The sequence below is a fragment of the Pan troglodytes genome, chromosome 16 (assembly GCF_028858775.2).
Source record: "Pan troglodytes isolate AG18354 chromosome 16, NHGRI_mPanTro3-v2.0_pri, whole genome shotgun sequence".
Taxonomy (NCBI): Eukaryota; Metazoa; Chordata; class Mammalia; order Primates; family Hominidae; genus Pan; species Pan troglodytes.
This window is the reverse complement of record NC_072414.2, coordinates 58,090,193-58,110,235: the sequence shown is the minus strand read 5'-3', so window position 1 is coordinate 58,110,235 and position 20,043 is coordinate 58,090,193. Positions and strand designations below refer to the sequence as shown.

General features: G+C 50.5%; 1 protein-coding gene across 23 annotated transcripts in view; it reads left to right on the top strand.

Annotated features, from left to right (window-relative positions):
• The window catches only part of MEGF11 (multiple EGF like domains 11), a 370,645-nt gene that overhangs the window by 146,086 nt on the left and 204,516 nt on the right, over positions 1 to 20,043 (top strand). The gene's annotated exons all lie outside the window — the stretch shown is intronic.

The window sequence follows — 20,043 nt, the reverse complement described above, 5'->3', positions numbered from 1 at the left end:
TTCACTCCAGGTCCCATTGTCAATGTGTTTATTGTTTCTCTCACTGGCCATGAGCTCCTGAGGGCCCAGAATGTGGGACCCCTCTGTATCTGTAGTGCCCAGTGCTGGAACGTGCAGGCTGGTTGACGACAAGGATGAGTGGGCTGGCTTTTCCAGGGGACACTCAAGGGATACCCAAAGGAGTAGTCTCTGGGCAGGGTCCTGAGAGTCCAGAGTGGAGGGTGGCCTGCTTCAGACAGGGCCCTGGTCTGAGGGCTGCTCAGGGCCCTCCCTTCTTTTATCCTCCCCTCCAGGACCTCAGGTTCCCAAAGCTTCTCCCAGAGTTCTGGTATCTGTACCCATGTCCCATGTGTGTGAAGAGTCTGGGAACTCTGCTCTGGGGCTCTGTGGGGACTGAGCTTACTGTCTCAGAACCCAGGAGGCCACCTCTGGGTTAGAAACTGAGCTTCCAGGATGTAGGGCAGCAGTGACTGGAAGGACGTGGGAGGGACGGAGCTCCTCATGCAGTGCCTCCTGGTTTGCTGAGCGCCTTCCTCCCTCCTGGCCACTAATGGGCTTTTGTGGACAATGGGCATGCCGGTCCCCAAATCTCCTCTAATGCTTGCTCTTCAGTGAGGGCTGCTGAGTGGCCCCAGTGAGGGTGACAATGCAAGCTCAGAGCCTCCCACTGCCTCCCAGTAGCTACTTCAATGTCTTTGGAGACCTGTCTTTCGAGAGCCTTGCTCAGCTGTCCATCAAGTAGGCGGGGTGGGGACTGGCTGGGGAGCTGGACACTCCCTACGCTGTGCTGACCTGACAGTGGCCAAGCCCAGTGGAGAGCCTAGGAGCAGGGTCCCTCGTTGCAGGCACACATCCCACCATCCCCTCCCTGTCTATACCTGGGGGGTAGGAATATAAACATTGAACTACAGGCTTGGCACCCCTATCACGAAGTTAGAATGGAATAGGTCCTGGAGGTCCCCTGTGTGGCTAGCTGTTAACCCTGTAGTTGCTGGATGATAGGAAGGTGGGGGTCTTGGAAGGGTAAGCAACAATTTACCAATGAGAAGAGGAATATTTTAATATTTTACCATTCAGTGTCTTTTACCCTAGTCTTAGTTGAACTGGAATCCCTCATTTGATGCTGCAGATGTGATGTGTCTGGACCTCTGAGGAAGGGGCATATCTGCTCTGATGTCTGGCTGTGTGTCCATGTGGTGCATATGGGATTGTGAGTCTGCATGTGTGGAGGCTGCTCCCAATCCACGTGAGGGATGTCTGTGCAGGCATGTTATACCAGCTGATATCAAGGTTAACAGCATAGACCCTAGAGCCAGACTGCTGCCTACTGCCTGTGTGACTCTGGGCAAATTACTCAGCTTCTCTGTGCCTCAGTTTACTCACCTGTAAACAAGGGTAGCAATAGTACCTTCCTTGTGGCCTCATTGGGAAGATTAAGTAAGTGACGGTATGTAAAGAGCTCAGAATGGTGCCAGGCATGTGGAAGGTGCTATGGAAGTGATGGCGTTTATTATTGCATACACACATGTATATTGAGAGCTGGGTTTTGCTGTGTGTAAAATGCTCCCCTACACATGTGTGCACATGTATGTTCTGCATGTATTACTTGCTGTATGTGTATATTACATGTCTGCCCATGAAAAAGCCCCCAGTAACCTATGTACCAAGTGCATAACTGCACGCTGGCATGTTCGAAGAGGCTGTGCCTTCACTTCTCCCTAGATTCTCCTGAGAGTCACCTTCCCCATCATCGTTTCCCATCTCCTTTCTCCTTTCCCTTTTTAAGCAGCAGTGGTGCTGAATTGTCACCAAGGGAGCCAGAATCGCTTCTTTGCTCCTGATGGGGTGGGGAAGGGGAGCCAAATGACACCATCAATCTCATTCCCACAATGGACGCAGACCTGGAACCAAGGGCAGAAGCCAGGGAGGCCTCCTCCCTCCCCTGGCCAGAGAACTGCCCCTCTGGTTGCCTTTACCCTGCATTGGCTGGAAAGAGAGGAAAACTCCCAAATCTGGGAGCCAGAGTGGCGGCAACTTAAAGGCAGCCCCTAGCCCTTTGGTGTGGCCAGGTGCAGGGACTATAGCCTTGGCCTCTGTTGATCCACAAGGCTTCATCCACCAAACAAACTGCGGAGGCCTGATAGTAAATCAACAGCAAGTGTGATTTAGAGGACTCTGTTTGCTCAGCTAAACTTTTGGCAAGGTAAATGCATAAGCTGCAGAAATTCTCTTTGAAACAGCCGCAGGGCTCAAACACCCTTCAGTCCTCCATAAAGGATTCTCAAAATTATATGGACTAGATTAGTATCTCTATTACATAAAACCATTTCAGTGCCTGCTCGGGGCTTTGAGAATAAAGTCACCAGACAAACCTTTTGTTGCCCTGCCCCGCCAGCACATAGTAATTGAAGATTTCCCTTTAAAAGTGTGTCAGGTAGAAAGAGCTCCTAATTTACTAAGTGGAGGGGCCTTTGTTAGGGAGACCAATGCTTTGTTCTGCCTGTCCCTTTTAATCTTCTTGCACAATGGACTTATATAAAGCACTACTAGAGGATTAATGCTGGGGAGGGGACCATGGCAGGGCCCGGCCTTGCAGAAGGGAGGCCAGGCAGGGCTTCCTTCTCCCTTTTCTGTCTCTCTCTTCCTCCTCCTCTTGCTTTTTCCTTTCCTTTATTTGGGCCTCCTCCTATCTGGACCCTAGAATCAAGGAGCAGGTGCAAGCGCTAGGACAAGCCCTGTGGCTTTGTAGGAGTGGCCGCCCTTGTTTTTCCTAATCAGAGCACATGCTTCTCCTTTGCTCCCCATTTTTTAATTGCATCTCTGCATGGAAACTCCTGAGGCAAGATCCGGGTTTGGGGCTACATTCTCTGTGGGTTGCCAGATTTGAATCTAGCTGAGGTCTTCAGCCCCAAAGTCAAATGCCATCTGGTGCCTGATGGGACAGTTTTGGTTGGAGAGGTTTCTGCAGTACCCGGGCACTAAGCAGCATTTGTTGTCTGAGATGCCTCCCCAACTCTGGCTTCTGGCTCCAAGGAGGAGGAGGAGGCCACTGAACCCAAGTTGAGAGGACTCGCGTTTTGCCTCTAGCAGGGAGCCACCCGCTTCAGGCTTGAAACCCCCATGATGCTGTTAGATGTGCGCCCTGACCTGGCTTTCAGAGATGGAATTCACCTGCTCGGCCATCATCTTGCTGTGTGAATGGATGCAGGATTCCACCTCCCTTGGGTCTTAGCTTCTTATCTGTAATGTAAGAAGACCTATCAGCTCTGAATTTCTATGAAATGAGTTCAAATTGTGGTGACTGTAGAGCAGAGGTTTTTCTCATTTTGAAGCCAATGGGCAAAGTTAATGAGACCCAAGACCAAAGGAAAAGTTTAAAATGGAAAAATGCAATTGCCATTCTTAATGAATTGCAGAAAGAACTTAAGAGAGGCAAAGTGATTAGAAAAGAATCATGAAACATCCTTGGAAATGCCATTTGGCTTGTTTCTAGATGGTGGACGTACATAGTTTCACGGTAACTATGGTAAGAGGGTAAGAGGTTCCTAAGCTTTCCCAGGGCAGGGCCATTTCTTCCTAGACTGCATCCCCAAACAGGCTGTCACAGGCCTTCACAGTTTCTTCTAAAGACTTAACTGCTTGGCTGGGGTGGGCAGAGGGGAAAGGTGAGCTAACAGTGACCAGACTGTGAAAGCTGTAACTCCAGACAAGATAGCGAAGCTTGTTGGGACCCATCAGCCCCATGTGGAGCACATTCTAGATGAAGACCTTCCTGGAGGACATTTGCCTTCACAAAGGGAGGGAGGGACAAAGGAGGGGCTCCCATTTTTGGTGTCAGGCCTTCACACATGTTATCTCATTTTATCCTTACAGTGACTTTGCAGTAATGCATTTCACTCTCTACATGTGTTCAGCTGAGACTCAGAGGAGTGAAATCACCTGCCGAAGGACCCACAGCTAGGAAGCAGTGGAGCTGGGTTTCCAGGGCACTGATGCAGAAAAAGCTGCGGCTGTGAAATCCACCAGGACCTTAAGTTTAAAAGAATGGGCCCCTACGTCTGGCTGGGGGTCTGTGCTGTAAAGTGTCTAAGCTCTAGCTTAGGCTTAAGGACCGTGGGTTGCAGCCCTGCCTTGCACTTTAACTAACTAAAGACTTCGATGTGCTGTTCTACTTTCTGAGTTTCCCTTTCCTCATCTACAAAATAGGAGTAGTAGCCCCTGTGCCACAAGAGAATATGATGGGGCTTTGTCCTCACCAGCCCCTGACCACCCCCACCTTGACTGGCTGGCAGTAGAAATAACAATATTCTTCTCCTCTTCCTCTTGTTCCTCCTTTGCCTTCTCCTCTCCCATCCTCCTCTTACTCTTTCCCTCTTCCTCCCCCTCCATTGTCATCAACATAGCTAACACTTACATAGCACAAACTATATGCTAGGCCTCATTACTAACTCATTTAATCCTCACAATCCTATGAAGTAGGTACTATTAACATTCTCAGTTAATAGATGAGAAAATGGAGACACAGAGAGGTTATGTAACTTGCCCAAGGTCACACAGGAATGAAGCACTAGAACTGGGGAGTCAAACCCAGGCATCTGGTGTCATTTTCACGCTCATAATAACCATTCCGTTATAGCCAGTAGCCTGCAGACTTAGCTGCTCCAAGGCTGCACTGGAAGCTTCTGTGTCTGGCATCTCTGGAGGTTGAGGAGGGACAGATTTTAGCTGATGGGATATGGCTGCAGCTGCCAGTCTGACCCCCACTGTGTGCGGTCACCTCATCCCCTATTCAGCCATCTGTCCCACTCAGTTTCTATTCTAGTTCTCATTTGCTGCTGGGATGGAACTTGGTCTGGGGAACCCTATTGTTAATTCCCTCTGTGCCTCAGTTTCCTCATTTGTGTAAAGAGGATAATAACAGTGCTTTCCACTTGTGAAAAGGCTTGGGAAGATTAGGTGAATAAATTCATGTAAGGTGTTTGGAACAGTGTATGGCACACAGTAAGTGCTGAGTGTCAGCTCTTATTATCCAGTACAGCATGATAACGCAGAGAAAGCTGTACCGCTAGGCCAAGGGCCAAAGGAAACAAGTTTTCAGTTCTGGGAAGGAACCCTGGGTGTATAAGCATAGAGTTGGGAGGTGGACAAGACCCCTCCCTGACTACCTAAAGAAAATGTTTAGGCTGGGTGTGGTGGCTCATGCCTGTAATTCTAGCATTTTGGAAGGCTGAGGTAGGAGGATTGCTTGAGGCCAGGAGTTTGAGGCCAGGTTAGGCAACTTGGGATCTGATATGAGAAAGACCCTGTTTCTACAAAAAAAAATTTTTTTAATTAGCTAATTGTGGTGGTGCATGCCTATAGTTCCAGCTACTTGGGAGGCTGAGGCAGGAGGATTGCTTGAGCCCAGGAGTTGGAGGTTACAGTGAGCTGTGATGGCTGCTCCAGCCTGGGCGACAGAGTGAGACCCTGTCTCAAAAAAAAAAAAAAAAAAAGAAAATGTTTAAAATGTTTAGAGAGAACAGCAAATAAATATTGCCAAGCTCCTAGTCTTCATCATGGAAATGAGGTGCAGGAACTCAGCTTGATGAATGGAGAAGCCTAGTCATGGCTCTGCTTGCTCTAGGACATGCACAGATCGTACCACTTCCACCTAGACAGCAAAGATGGAAATTTTAGATCCGCATCATCAAGGTCCTGGGGGTCAGCCTACAGGTGTCCCAGAGAGAAACAATTATTCAGAACCACAGAGAGGGGTCCGAAGGGCCAGCCTACCTGTGACAAGAATGGTCTCTGGCAGCCAGTGTTCTTGACTTTCCGCTGAGGAGGTCAGTATGGTTCTAAAGCCCAGGTCTTAGTGATTAATAACCTTACAGCTCAAATGGTGAAATATATGTGTGAGATTTGTCTGTCTCCATGTGTCTGGAATGAAGCAAGCCTCTGTCAGAGGGTAAATAGCATTTTTCTCAAGGTCACTTCCAGCCCAGCATTCTGGGGCTTGTCTGGGTGTGGTGAGGGCTAGCCCTGCTGCAAGCAGAGAAACGGCTAGCTGACTTTCTGGGCATCTTCCTTTTCTGAATCTGTGATGGTAGACATTACCCCTGAGTAGGAAGCAAAGCCGGCATGCCTCGCCCACCAGCTTCCTGTATTTACCTTAATGGAGTTTTAAAACACAGCTTCTGACATGTGTACAAACCATGCATGGTACAATGTGGACGCCTCTGTTGGAGGTCTTCATTACCTGCTAAGAACAAGAGATGGTTCTAAGATCTGCGCAGTTGCTCATGGCAAATGGTTTATTTCCCAGAGCAGAGTATGGAGCAAAGGGAGCCATATGGCCCAGCGGTGGAACAGCTGTCTCTTGAGAAGGAACAATTTGGGAACTTCCACCATCTGGGTGAATTACGAGACTTGCAGTTTTCATGCATATGTTGCAACAACTTACCAGCACAGCAGTCAAGTGGGTCGATGATGGAGAGATGAAATGTCCCCATGCTCTGAGTGCTGGCCCACTGCATGGCTATCCATCCTCAGAAACCCTGACTTGGCGGCCACCTCTTGAGCCTGTCTGCCCTGGGCAGGGCCTGCCTCTGAGGTCACGTGGGCAGATGCCCTGCCAGCTCCCTGAGGATCCCCACTGCCTTTGCCTGACAGGTGGGCCTTCCACTTCCTCCATAAAATATACATGTCATTCCTTTAGCTGCAGCCTCCGTTTGCCTCTGGCAGGGCTGGGAAAATCTAGTTGAAGAGTGCTTAGTGGTTTGGGGCTGTTATATTTTCTCTGCTCTATGATCCGTGTTAGGTTAAAAGGGCCAGAGCCACTTTTCCTTCCCACAGAAGATAACAACCTGGACAGGCTTCCTCTGGGAGAATTAAAGGTGATGAGGGACTTCTGTTGGCTGGAACCGTTAATATCCTTTTCCCCAAATGGTCCTCTCCCTTCCCTGCCTCCCCAGCTGGTTGGAATGATGGGTATATTCCAGCGTGTCTTCATCCCAGTAATAAAACTCTTTTCCTGTGGTTATTGGTGGCCTCCCAGAGCAAGTGCTGCATATCCAGGGGCACAGAGAGGAGAGTCACGTAGTGGGGTCCATGGAGCGCCAGGCCCCACAAGGGGTGCTCTTCCTCCAGTCCCTTTTTTTTTTTTTTTTTTTGAGACAGAATCTCGTTCTGTCACCCAGGCTGGAGTGTAATGGCACGATCTCGGCTCACTGCAGTCTCTGCCTCCCAGGTTCAAGCGATTCTCCTGCCTCAGCCTCCTGAGTAGCTAGGATTACAGGCACGTGTCATCATGCCCAGCTAGTTTTTGTATTTTTAGTAGAGATGGGGTTTCACCATATTGGCCAGGCTGGTCTCCAACCTCTGACCTCAGGTGACCTGCCCGCCTCAGGCTCCCAAAGTGCTGGGATTGCAGGCATCAGCCACTGTGCCCAGCCTTTTCGTCCTCCATTCTTACAGAAGTGCTTCGCAGTGGGGCCTGTTATTCCTAGTTCAGATAGGAGGAAGCAGAAGCACAGAGAAGTCAGGTGACTAGCCAGAGGTCACTGAACTGGGAACCCAAAGAGATAGGATTCAAGCTTAGGTCTGCTTGACTCCAAAGCCAAGCCTCTCTCCTAGAAACTGTGCCAGACCTGGAAGGAGGCAGATCTCTGAATGAGGTGTTAGCAGAGGGTATGCTTTTGAGGAAAAAGGCATTGTACAAATTGCTATGTCTCAGGACCTCTCAATATCTCTCCCACTGACAAGCCAGAGATTTTCCCATTAGGGAGATGCCACTGGGTGATTTCCTGGTCTCCAGAAGGCTCCTGCTAAAATGTAGTTTTGTCCCCTGGGGAGGTGACATTTCTCTCCATGCTCCTTCGGATGGAGAGAGATTGACACAGATAGATGAAGTACTGGTGCCCTTCCACCTTTAAAACTTGATCTGAGCTGGGCGTGGTGGCTCAAGCCTATAATCCCAGCACTTCAGGAGGCCGAGGCAGGCGGATCACCTGAGGTCAGGAGATCAAGACCAGCCTGGCCAACATGGCAAAACCCTGTCTCTATTAAAAATTACAAAAATTAGCCGGTGTGTGTGGTGGCAGGGCGCCTGTAATCCCAGCTACTCAGGAGGCTGAGACAGGAGAATTGCTTGAACCCAGGAGGTGGAGGTTGTAGTGAGCCGAGATCATGCCACTGCACTCCAGCCTGGGTGACAGAGTGAGACTCCAGCACAAAGAAACAAAAACAAAACAAAACAAAACAACAAAAAACGATCTGAAGCCAACTGTGTCCCCCATTCCAATCACCCCACACCTTCTGTTACCAGGACATCCCAACTAGAGTCTTCACAATCCAGACATCACAGCTGATCTGAGCAGGTTGGCCTTGGGTGGATTGCCCAAGCCCAGCACCAGGGTGTCCCAGGAGGGAGGAGTGCAGCCTGTGGCTCCGGCCTTGCCCCTTGCTCCCTGGCTTGTGGGGATGAGGCACAGCCTAAAGGCCACCGTCTCCCCCACCAGAAGAAACCAAGGTCTCTCCAGAAGCCCAGAGGAAACTCAGGGTGCCCCTGCTAGTCACCTGCTGGGCTCTGTGTGGCATTATGTCATGTCACCTGCTCACACCCTGTGCCTCCTTGGTGAAGTTGTCCTGAAGGTCCCCAAGGCAGGGTTTGAGTCTGAATGTCTCTATGTCCTTGTGGGGCTAACAAGAGTTAGTAGGGTTTGTTGACCATTTCAGTGTCTACCAGGAAGGGGCTTTGGGGAAATCAAAATAGCACCTCCCCAGAAAGGCAGGGAGCCTTGCTCGTTAACCTCTGGCAGCAGAAAGGCTGATTCAGTCTTTGGGTGTCACTTTCTTTTGGTTCCCCTCCCTAGAGACGGCCCTGGGCACAAGCTAGTGGATCCAAGCCCATTGAGCCTTTTGTGCTGGTGTCGTGTGACGATGGCCCCTGGCCACTAAAGCCGAGCTGGCTGGAGATCAGAATCACTTTCCTGCTTGACTTCCCCTCTGCCACCCCCGCTTGCTGCTGCTTCATGAATTTCTCTTTTCTTTGGGTGGAGACCATTTGAGAGTCCTCTTATTGGACCCAGTGAGAGGGAAGGCTGGGAGGCAGCTACATCAATGACCTTCAGAGGCAGCTGGGAATTGGCATCCAGTTCCCAGGCAGCCACCTCCCTCTTCTCCTTTGTCTCTGGGCCCAGCTGAGCCCCTTCCAGCTGCACCTTGTTCTCTCTGCACAAGGACTCCCATGTGCGGGGGGAAGGTAGGGGCACCTGGGAGATGGCTCTCAGGGAGACAGCTGCCCCAGCACCTCAGGCTAGACTTGGGGATGTGTGAGTGAGATTGTGCCCAGATGGAGGAGGAAAGGAAAGATGTCCCAAGGGGACGGTGAGCATTGGGGTGGATTTATGGGTGGAGGTTCCGTTTTCTGACCCCAAGCAAAGTCACTGGGAGAACAAAGGCCAGAAGTCGAATGGAGTAGCTGAGGCTCAAAGCTGAGTCCTGAGACTTTCTGATCCATAACCCCAGGCTTCATGTCCATGGGACCGGGCTGCAAATCAGGAGACATGGGGGTGAATCCTGGTCCTTCTCTGCACCCAGACCAGAGAATCACACATTCTCAGAGTTAGGTGGGGCCCTGCAGGTCTCTGAACCTGGGCACAGCTCTTCGGATGCTAATTTCTACCCCAGCCTCTGGGCCACCATTTCCACTCTTGGATGTAAACGGGCCTCACAGGTTGTGCAACGTGGAGGCCCTGCTGCTGTCACTGCCACAGAGATGCTTGTCCAGGCTCAGTTTGATTACCTTGGTTGACAGGGAACTCACTGTCTCCTAAGGGAGCCCATGTGGGTTTGGACTGTTCTTAGTAAAAGAAAGGTATTTATTTTGGTCCCAGAAATGATTTCTCTCTTTCACATAGTAACTTTTCAGATGTTTACAAACCTGTCTCCCTTCTCCCTGCCCCCACCCCAACCAATATTTTCTTTTCCAGGACGGGCATCATTTGTTGATTTCACAATGGATTTTCAAGCACCTCTTTCTTATGTGCCAGGCTCTTGGCTAGGTGCTGACAAGACAGAAATTTATAAAACAGACATGACCCTTCACTCAGGGAGCTCACAGCCCAGCAAGTCATTATTCCCAGGCTCTCCCTCTTAAATGTAAAAAGGGCTGCAGGTCTGGCTTGATCAGGGCAGAAGGTGACAGCCCCGCTTTGTTCTCCATACTTCTGTTAATGTCTGTGTGAAGCTGGGCTAATCACTTCCCTTCCCTGGGCATCATCCCAAGGATAACAGCACTTCCCTACTACCTAACAAAGGTAAAGTGTGGGATCTAACAGGAGTCAGATTTTTACTTTGTTACACACAAGTATGAGATATTACTTGTATTTAATCCCAAGGAGGCAGAGAGACTGGAAAAGAAAGGTGTTTATTTTGGTGGTATCCCTATGACAGTAATTACTGCATCCTTTCAGACAAGAGGGTCATCCATCCTCAGCAAACCCACTCAAATGGCCAAATAACATCTTCACTTATTTTTTATCTGGGCAGTAAGTATAGAGTGCTTACTGTGCACTGAGCTCATTGTTGGGCTGAGAGGTGTATGCTGGGGGTGAATAAAAGAGATGAGGTGTCTGTCTCCATGATACCGACAGCCTAGTGAGAGAGGCTGTTAACAGCCATCCCCAAATAAATTGACATTTTCAATGGATGGCATGGAGGAAAAGAACATGGGGTGCTGAGAGCTAATACACCAGGGAGACCTCCTTTAGATGGGAAGCTGGGGGGATCAGGGAAGGATTATGGAGCTGAGACCTGAAGGATTCAGAAGTAAAGCCTGGGGATGGGGAGGGAACTCCTGGCAGGGGAAATTGAATGGGTGAAGACCTTGAGAAGGAAAAGAGTTTTTTGCTGCTAAACAACTAGAAGATGCTGGTGGCCAGGGGGCTGGAGGAGGAGATGGCAGGGATGGAATGGAAGAAGTGGACACAGCCAGATCCCCTGGGGGCTCCAACTAGAGTAAGAACCTGTGGCCGCAGCATCACCAGCTGGACTGGAGCCAAAGCAGGCAGGAGCCTGGAGCAGGGGCTCAGGGATGTGCAGGTACCATTGTGGCTGCAGATACCAACACTTGGCCCTGGGACTGCCAGACCATCGGGCTGTGTCCTGGTGGCTGTTGCACTGTGTGTTCACTCCCTTGGGGCTCACACCCTTGGCTTGTGGGAATAGGACTCGTGCTTTGGGATGGTGCTTCACTGACTCCTGACTCCCTCTCTAGATGTGACTTTCCCAGAGCTAAGACTGTGGCACGTTCTGGTACCCCCTGGCCTTGCACAGTGCCTGGCCAAAGCGGGCTTTGCTGTACTGGCTTCTGGCTGTGACACTGCCTTTATGTGACCTTGGGCAACTCACCTTCATCCTCTGAGCTGCTTAGGATTCTCATCTGTTCATGTCTGACAAATCATTCTGACTCTTGGACTGCAAGTGGGGATGGGAGCAGAAAAGCAAGTGAGATCATGGGAAAGAGGGGGCTTTGTGAAATGTGAAGTGTGGGCAGGTAGAAGGTTGCCCTGGTGCCTGAGCCATGCCCTCGGGTTATCTTCCACCCTTTCTCCTCTCTTTGCCAAGGCCAGAGTCGCCTTTTCCCATGGTGCCTGTCAGCTGCTTGTTCTCACACACGTGGGGAAACGTCTTATCCAGCAGTGGGTGAGTTGCCCTAGTAACTAGCTGGTTGCCTAGCTCTAAGTGCTGGAGTTGGAATTTGAACACAGGAACCCCAGCTCTAGAGTCCACAGTCTAGCCACTCGACTCTCCTATCACACTCTGTATTCTCTGCAAAGCACTTGCACACATATATGTCATGCTATCTGCGGCACAAGGAAGCTTCATCACTCATTTTCCAGATGAGAAAATTGGAGCTCTGAGAAGTGAAGTTCACCTGGGTCACACCGCCTGATCTCCCGACTCCGGGTTGGGTGATCTTGCCATCTGGGAGGCCCTAGTTCTGGCCCTGGAAGAATGTGGCACGTTGGCCTTGGGGTGTGTTTGCACGTGGTGTGTAGAGAGCCGTGGAAGCACGCGGGCTGCAGCCCTGACTGTTGGAGTCCGAGGATTTGTCAGACTCCATGGCAACCCACATGCTGCTACTGTGGGCCTGATATTGTTTTTGTTGCTTTGGTAAAATGTTTTGTTGAGTGTGTGGCATTCATGCCCTCTGTAGGTGCTCTGGGGCAGGGGTGGAAGAAGCAACATTAGTTATGTGTTTAAGGGCTGAATTCCTTGTCACCTTTCCTCTACTGTTCTGCCCCCAGGAAAAAAATAAGTGTCCCGCCTCTCAGGCTTTCTAATTTCTAGACATGTGTGTTCTCAGGCACCAGAGGAGCCAGCAGCACTGTGGGCTTGCTCATCTCGGGCAGGGTATGAAGTCCAGGCTCCCCGGCCCCCATCCCACCATTGTTCCCTATTGCAGGGCCTGGCGGGGGTTAAGGTTCTTAGTGACCAGTAAGGGTCCACCAGCCACTATGCAATGCCAGGTTCTGGGCTGTGCCTGTGGACTGGGAGGAACGGCAAAGAGGGGTCTCTGCCCTTCAGTGGCTGATAGCCCAGGCCAGTAGATGAGTCCCCCACATGCCAGGAGGCAATTAATCATGCCAGCTGCTCTAGGAGTCAGGCCCAGAGTATGCTACAGGTAATGAGAGAGGCTATGCCAAGTGCCAGGGGCATGGAGCCAGGAGCTCTGGGCTCTGGACCAGATCTGGCATGGATGACCTTGGTCAAGTCTTTCATGTCTTTGAACCTCACTGTTCTCATCTCTAAAGTGGAGACAATAACACAGCTGTCTTGCCTACTTCTTAGAGGAGTTGGGAAAGCAAATTAAATGATAAACATAAGTGTGCTTTAGAAATTAAAAAGCACCAGATGAATAGCAACTATTATATGCTCTGAAAATTCAGAGGTAGAAATCTGTTTTGCCTTTATTTCCTCCCTCCCTCCCTTCCTTCCTTCCTCTCCCTCTCTGTCCCTCCGTCCTTTTCTTCCTTCCTTCCTTCCTTCCCTCCATCCCTTTTCTTCTTCCTTTCTGCAAATACCTGCCAAGTGTCTTCCCCATGTAACTGTGCTAGATGATAGGTCAAGGTTGGGGGAAGAGAGTGAGGCACAAATAAAGAAGGCCTGGTTTCCCCCTTTAAGGAATTTGAGACTAGTGAGGAGCCAGATGTCACCAGAACTATGATACAAAGGAGGGTGGCAGCTGCATGACCAGCTGTGGTACTGGGCAGGATGTGTTGAGAGCAAGGGCGTGGGCTGCACCTGGAAGAAAGGTGGGAACATGGATGGGCAGCAGTAGGGAGGATAGCCTGCCATTCCAGAAGGGAATTTGCTCCACTGTGGGTGGAGAGATGAAGGGGTCCGGGGACCCAAAGATGCTCGTGGTGTTGGCACCTTGCTCTCTGCTGGGCTGCAGTGGCTTCTCAAGAGCTGATGCTGGGCCAGTCGGGGGGCCCATCAGCTGCCTTCCCTGCATCCTTCTGACTCTCATCTCCCATGGGGGGCTCTACTTGAGATGACAGGGCCAGCTGGCACATCCTGCAGCCTCTGCCCCCGTCTCTTTCTCCCTCCCTTTGCCCCAATCCCCCCAAGGGCCAGAGTGAGTAGACTTGGATGAAGAACCATCACTGACAGGAAGAAAGGAAGGGAGGGAGGAAGAGAGGAGAGGAGAAAAGGAAGAAGGGAGGGAGGAGGGGGCCAGCTTTGTGGCTTCTGTGCCTGGCCCTGGCCCTGGCCCAGGGGAGGTGCTTAGAGCAGGGCTGTGAATTAAGAAGAAAGGGGAGAAAGGGAAAGTGAAAGAGGAAACAAGAGTAGTGGAAGAGAAGGGAAAAAATGGGAAAAGGAAGGGAGAAGGCATCTTGCAAGATTAGGTTGATGAAAATTGGAGTAAGGGAAAACAGGGATCTTATTTGAAGAAATCAATATTGCTCTGAGTGTGCTACAGGAGTAAACACCATCTTGGGGCTCTATGCAATTATGCTTTATGGGGGCTCACCGTGTTGTGCTGAGACCAGCAGCTGCTGGGACCTTGCTGCAGCTGCCACCGCCCCTGCTCTGCCAGCCTCAAGGGACCTGCTGTTGTCCTGAGCTGGGCTAAGCAAGGTGTGACAGAGGCCAGGTCATTGCTGGGGAGGTGACACCTCAGGCTCCAACTCAGCAGCAGAACTGACCTTCTGGAAGTGGCCAAGGTTTGGCCCCTTGATCGGAACAAACCTTCCCGATCAATCCCAACTCCCCATCCGTCAGGGCTCTGCCTTAGTAACAGTTATGCTCACTTGAGACTAATAAGTTTATGGATGCTAGCATGTTTCTTCTCCCAGAGGATGCTTTTCTGTGTTAGCAGAGGCCTTCAGGAAAATGTGCCTTATTTTTTGTAGTTTTAATGGTATTTATTTTCTGCACAGGTAACACATTCTCCTGGCTCAAACTTTAACAGTTATAAAAGGCAGTGCAGTATAAACTTTCTTCCAGATCCCCCTTCCTGGAGGAAATCCATAGTACCAGTTTTGGGACATCTTTCTGGAGATATTTTATGCATAGATAAGGAAATATACGCATATATTCTTCCCCTATACTTCAACATTCTTACACAGATGGTAACATATTCTAAATTCTGCTCTGTACTTTTTTTCACTTTAGCTCTAGTATTGTACACTTTTCAGTACCCGAAGAGCTTTCTGATTCCTTTTTGTGGCTGCATACTATTCCATTGTGTGGCTGTACCATGATTTACCCTTTCCCTTGAGTATGGAAAGCTAGGTTATTTCTAGGCTTTTGCTATTGTAAACAGTCCTGCAGTAAATGACCTTACACATTTGTCATTCTCTCAAGTTCAGATATATTGAGGTGGTGCTTCTTCCCAAAGACACAGAGTCAGACCCCTGGGTGAAACGCTCAGGAGAGAACAGAGCACCTGCCCATCCTCACCTCAACTAATTCATGAAAGCGCGAACTCCCTGGGACTGCAAGGGAAGTCAGGGGCCCCCAGGGTAGGCAAAGCTGTTTCTCTGTATAGCTGCAGGGCCGGATGAGGGATAGAGAGTGGGAAGGGGGTGATGGGCAGGGACATCCTGCAGGGTGAGCCAGGGAGGGACAGGATGGAATGTCTGCTCCCTTTACCCTAAGTCTCACGGGCTAAGAGGATGACATGTCCTTTGCCTTGGTGACCCTAATTTGACCATTGGAGTTCAGAGGAGAGAGCTGATCAGGGTTCTGTTTCCACAACCTCAATCTGCCCAATGAAGTGCTTCATGCCACTGCACTTGGGGGTTTCCTCCTCTGCTAGGAAGCCTTCCCTGCTCACCCAGCCTGTGGGCCAGCATCGCTTCTGTATCCACCTGCCCCACAGGCTTGGGTTTGCTAGAGAGGCTGCATGTGAGAGTTGGGGGGAGCGCGGGCTTTGGGGCTGCACAGTCCTGGGTTTGAATCCTGGCTTAGAAGCAGTGTAATAGGTGATTTTAAAAATAAAGTTATTTAAAAATAAGGGGAAGACATTAAATGCTCAAGTAGAGTTATTGGACATGTAAGGAAACTCTTTGGGCTTGACCCTGGGCGTAGTTTGGATTGGGGGGAATGGAAATCAACTTCTCGAAGCTCTGGTTAGGGGAGAACTGAACATTCCCAGCTCAAAGAATGTGAGGCTGCAAAAGGACTCTGGGAGTTTGTCTCCTCCTGCCCCCTCCTGCACTGTTCTGGCCAACAGTGTGACCCGTCCACATGAGGAGTTAGCCACAGAGCTGGGGCATGGACGGGCGGAGGACTGTAGACTCTCAGGCCAGGGGTGTTAAAGAGTCTTTTCAAAGAAGAAGTGCGAGTTCCTGGAGAGGCAGGGAATTCGTAAACACAACTCAGTGAGAAACAAATACAGCCGACATCATGAAAAGGATGTGGTTTTGATAAGGACCAATTCATAAAAGCACAAACTCCCTGAGATTGCAAGGGAAGTTAGGGGGCCTGCAGGCTGGGCAAAGGCGCTGGGAGGGAAGGTGGGGGCAGGATGGGAGGGGTGACTGACAGTGGCCTCTCACATCCGCTTTGTGTTAGGTTTATTAAAGTGATAAATCAGTGGTGCTGAGTAGCTCCTGATTTAGCTTCTCACCAGAATAAGATTTAAAATCAGTGGGACCACAGGCTGCTCACTGCTGGGGATGCGGCAGTGACAGCTTTCCTAAACAGGGTGGGCTTCGTGAAGCAGGATGGTGGCAGCAGCCTTGCTGCAGTCCCCAGGACAAAAGGCTAACTTTGAAGGGAGAACACTTCTTCACAGGTGGGCACTGTCCCTGCCACATCCTGCTTAGAAGCCGTGGGTTCCTGTCACTCTATCTCTAACTTCTATCAGATCCTAATAGAGAAAAATCCCCTGAAGGCTTGTCACATGGAATCAAAATAAAATGTGTCTGGGGAGCAGGAAAGGGCAGACTTGCTGCCAATACGTGGAAGTTCAAGGAGGCAGATTTCAGCTCAGTGAAGCGAAGAGCTTGTAGTAATCAGAGCTGCTTATAATTGAAAGGGGCTTCATTGATTCGCCCATTGACACATTCAGCAAATGATTATTAAGCTTCTGCTGTGTGCCGCTACCGAGCTGGGTGCTGAGGAGATGATGGTAAGAGAAACAGCATCCCCTTTTCAGAGGCTCCTGAGCCAGTGTTGAAGACAATCAAACAAAAACAGTGACATGTGACCCTATGATGGGGTAGGGGAGATGTTAGGGGAGCACGAGTCAGGAACATCTAACCTATGGAGGGTAGCCAGGGACAGCTTCCTAAAGTAGGGAACATTGAAAGTGACACCTGAGAGATGAGTTAGCCAGGTGAGGAGGCGGGAAGAGGGGTGGGATGGCGGATGGGGAGAACAGCATGTACAAAGGCCCAGGAGTTGGAGAGAGCCATTTTCACTTGAGGACACGAATGCAATGGAGTTAGGCAGGAACAGAATGCCTGTGTTTGCTGTTAGCAGAAGCATCTCGGGAGAGGTTTGGCATGAGATGAGGGAGAGGGTCTGCAAGCACTGGATGGGGTGGTGGAAGCAGGGACTGTGTTATTACTTGGCCTCTTCTGTCCCTAGATGCTTGGTTTTGAGTCTGCTGAAGTCCCTGGGTTCAGCATGCTTGAGTCTCACAAGTGTGCTGCCTTCTCTAAAGCCAATGATGACAGGAAGAGTTGGGATTTCTGGGGCCCTTGCTGGGAGCCCACTCTGCCAGACACTTCACAGGTGTTATCTTATTTCTCCCTCACTATCATCTATTTGGGTAATGTGATTAGTCCAACTTTATAGATGGAGAACACAAGGCTTTGTGATGTTAGGTAATTTTAATTGACTCAAGGTCACATAGCTGGCTCAGTAGAACTGGGACTCAAACCCAGGTCTGTCCAACCTGAATCCCGGGTGCCTAACTACTTCCCTCTGCCTGGAGCCTCCCTGATGGAGGGCAGGCGGTGGGCACCATCCGTCCTTCTGTCCATCCTCCCAGTGCCATCTCCTTCGGGACTCTGTCATATGTCTCCTTGAGAAGAGGCAGCTCCTTTGGGGAAGGCAAGTTGCAAGGCAGAAGCAGGGGATGAGTTTTTAAATCAGAGCATTAAAAAAATGCTTGAGAAGCCTCATGTTTTGCTTTCCTCGTAGGTGGTAAGGATCAATTTCCCAAAGAAAAAAATCAATCAGTTGGAATGTGTCTTTCTGGAGAAAGCCTGGCATCTGTCAAATGGGGAAAAAAGACCCAGAAAAAGATTTTCTTGGGTGGTGTGCGGGGGGTTGCTGACTCAGGCCGTATGCTCCAATATCATTAACAAGTTGAAAAGCTGTTGCTCCTTGCAGGGATACAGCATTGGTGGTTCGAACAGCTCGGCCAAGAAAATCCTTTGCAAAGCAAGGAAGGCTGGGGTACCAGGAGCCGGCCACGAGCAGATCTGGGGCCCGAAGCATCGATTAAGGGAATTGACTGCAATGCTGGAGCTTTTATCAGGCCCAGTGGCTGGATGTGATTGCTTTATGTGGAAACCCAATGGGAATGTTCTGACAAGTTGACAATTTTAATTGATAAACAATTATTAACAGTTAAGCCATGTTGAGGTGAGGCAGGCTAATACCCTGGGGTGATTAGTAGCATTGCAAGGGAGGTCCTCAGGGGAGTTTGTAATCTGACACTGGCATTTGATGACAGAGGGCCCCCAGGGCTTCAGACTGGGGAGGCCAGAGCCTAGGCTTTGATGCAGTGTCACTGGAATTTTTCTAAAGAGCATTTTGCCATCTAGGGATTTGGGGCTCAGCATTGCCCTGGTCTTATAGCTTAATTATGTATTCACCTTCAGCCAGATGGGCATGGCTCAAGTTAGTACAATTAGAGCCCTGATGAGAGGAGAGGGAGCCTCTGCAGATTCAGATACTCATTTGTTCAGCGTGTATTAATATTTATTGAACACCTGCCATGTGCTGGGCATCATGCTAGGTGCTGGGACATGGCCCATTCCTTGCCTTCATGGAGGTATGGAAGACAGACAAGTAGTAGACAGAAGTCAGTGCTGTGGCCTATGGGGCAAACCAGATACTGTGGGAGCAGTGAGAGGACCTCATCCAGCCTGTGGGGAGGGGGTGGGCAGTGCAGTCAGGGGAAGCTTCCTGGAGGAAGTGACATCCAAGTTTATGTGAAATGTACACAAGTAAGTAGTGGGAGAGCTGGAGATGCAGGTTGTAGGTGGAGTTCCAGGCTGTTTGAAGGCCCAGTGTGGGGAGGGCAGGGGCTCATTCACAACCTGAAGTTCCAGTGCCAAAGATGAGAGGGCAGCCGTCAGGGAGCGGCAGGCTGGAGAAGTGAGGGCCTGATGAAGGAGGCTGAAGGAGTCACACAGACAAGTGTCACTTTCTCTGTGAAGCTCTTCCTACGTCTTCCCCTGTCCCTGACATGTGGAAGAAGTGTCTACTCTCTCAGGGCCCATCCTGCACTCTGAACTGGCTATGATTTCAGCACCAGTAATGTTCCAGTGCCCTTGCTCGCCGGCTCACCCACTCACTGGCTCACTCACCCGCCTGCTCACCCGCTCACCCACCCACCCACCCACGTGCCCATCCACCCACCCACCCACTCACTGGCTCACTCACCCGCCTGTTCACCCACTCACTCACTGGCTCGCACGCTTGCTCACCTACCTACCCACTCACTCACCCACCCACCCACACGCTCGCTCACTCACCCACTCACCCACCCACCCACCCACCCATCCAGTGGCTCACTCACTCATTCAGGTGCCGTCTCCCTTTCCTGCCATCAGGTTGTTGGTACCACGAAAGAAGGAACTGTGACTTATTTGCTTGTGGTATTCCCAGCACAGCATCTGGCACATAGCAGGTGCTTAACAAATGCTTTTGGAGTGAGTGACTGCTCAGAGGAATGAATGACTTTGAAAAACATAGTGAGGTTCCCATGTGCCAGGCATTGTTCTCAGCAGTTTACAAGTGTTAATGATTTAGTCTTGCAATGAATGTATGAGGTAAGGGACCATTGTCCATGTTTCATAGGTGAAAAAAACTGAGGGAGGTTAAATAACTTGCCTGAGTAACCCACGGCTTGCAACCGGGAAGTAGCAGAATCCAAGCCTGAGTCCCGACAGCCTGGCTCCCGGTCTGTTCTCTGACCTTCCACCCTGGCCTGTGGGAATTGGAGTGCGGCCCTTGTCCCTCTTTGGACAGCTCTCTATGGGGTGCCGGAGAGACAGAATTCTCCCTGCGGCACTCCAGGCCCCTGCTCTTTAGGGGAAGGGTCAGGAGCAGGTAGGGGGAGGATTCACCGCCCAGAAGACCAGGAGGCAGGGCAAGGCCTGGCCCTCTCTGTATTTTGGACTCCTCTCTCTAACCCCTGCCCACAGAGCCCAGCCCACAGGAGGTGCCCGGTAAACAGTGGTAGAGTGAATGCACATGTACATGGTACTGCATGAATGGGCAGAGGGTGCGCGGGGGCAGGGGGACCTTGGGGTACAAGCTCACACTTCCCCCCCAAAGCGCAACCATTGGGGCTTCATGAGACAA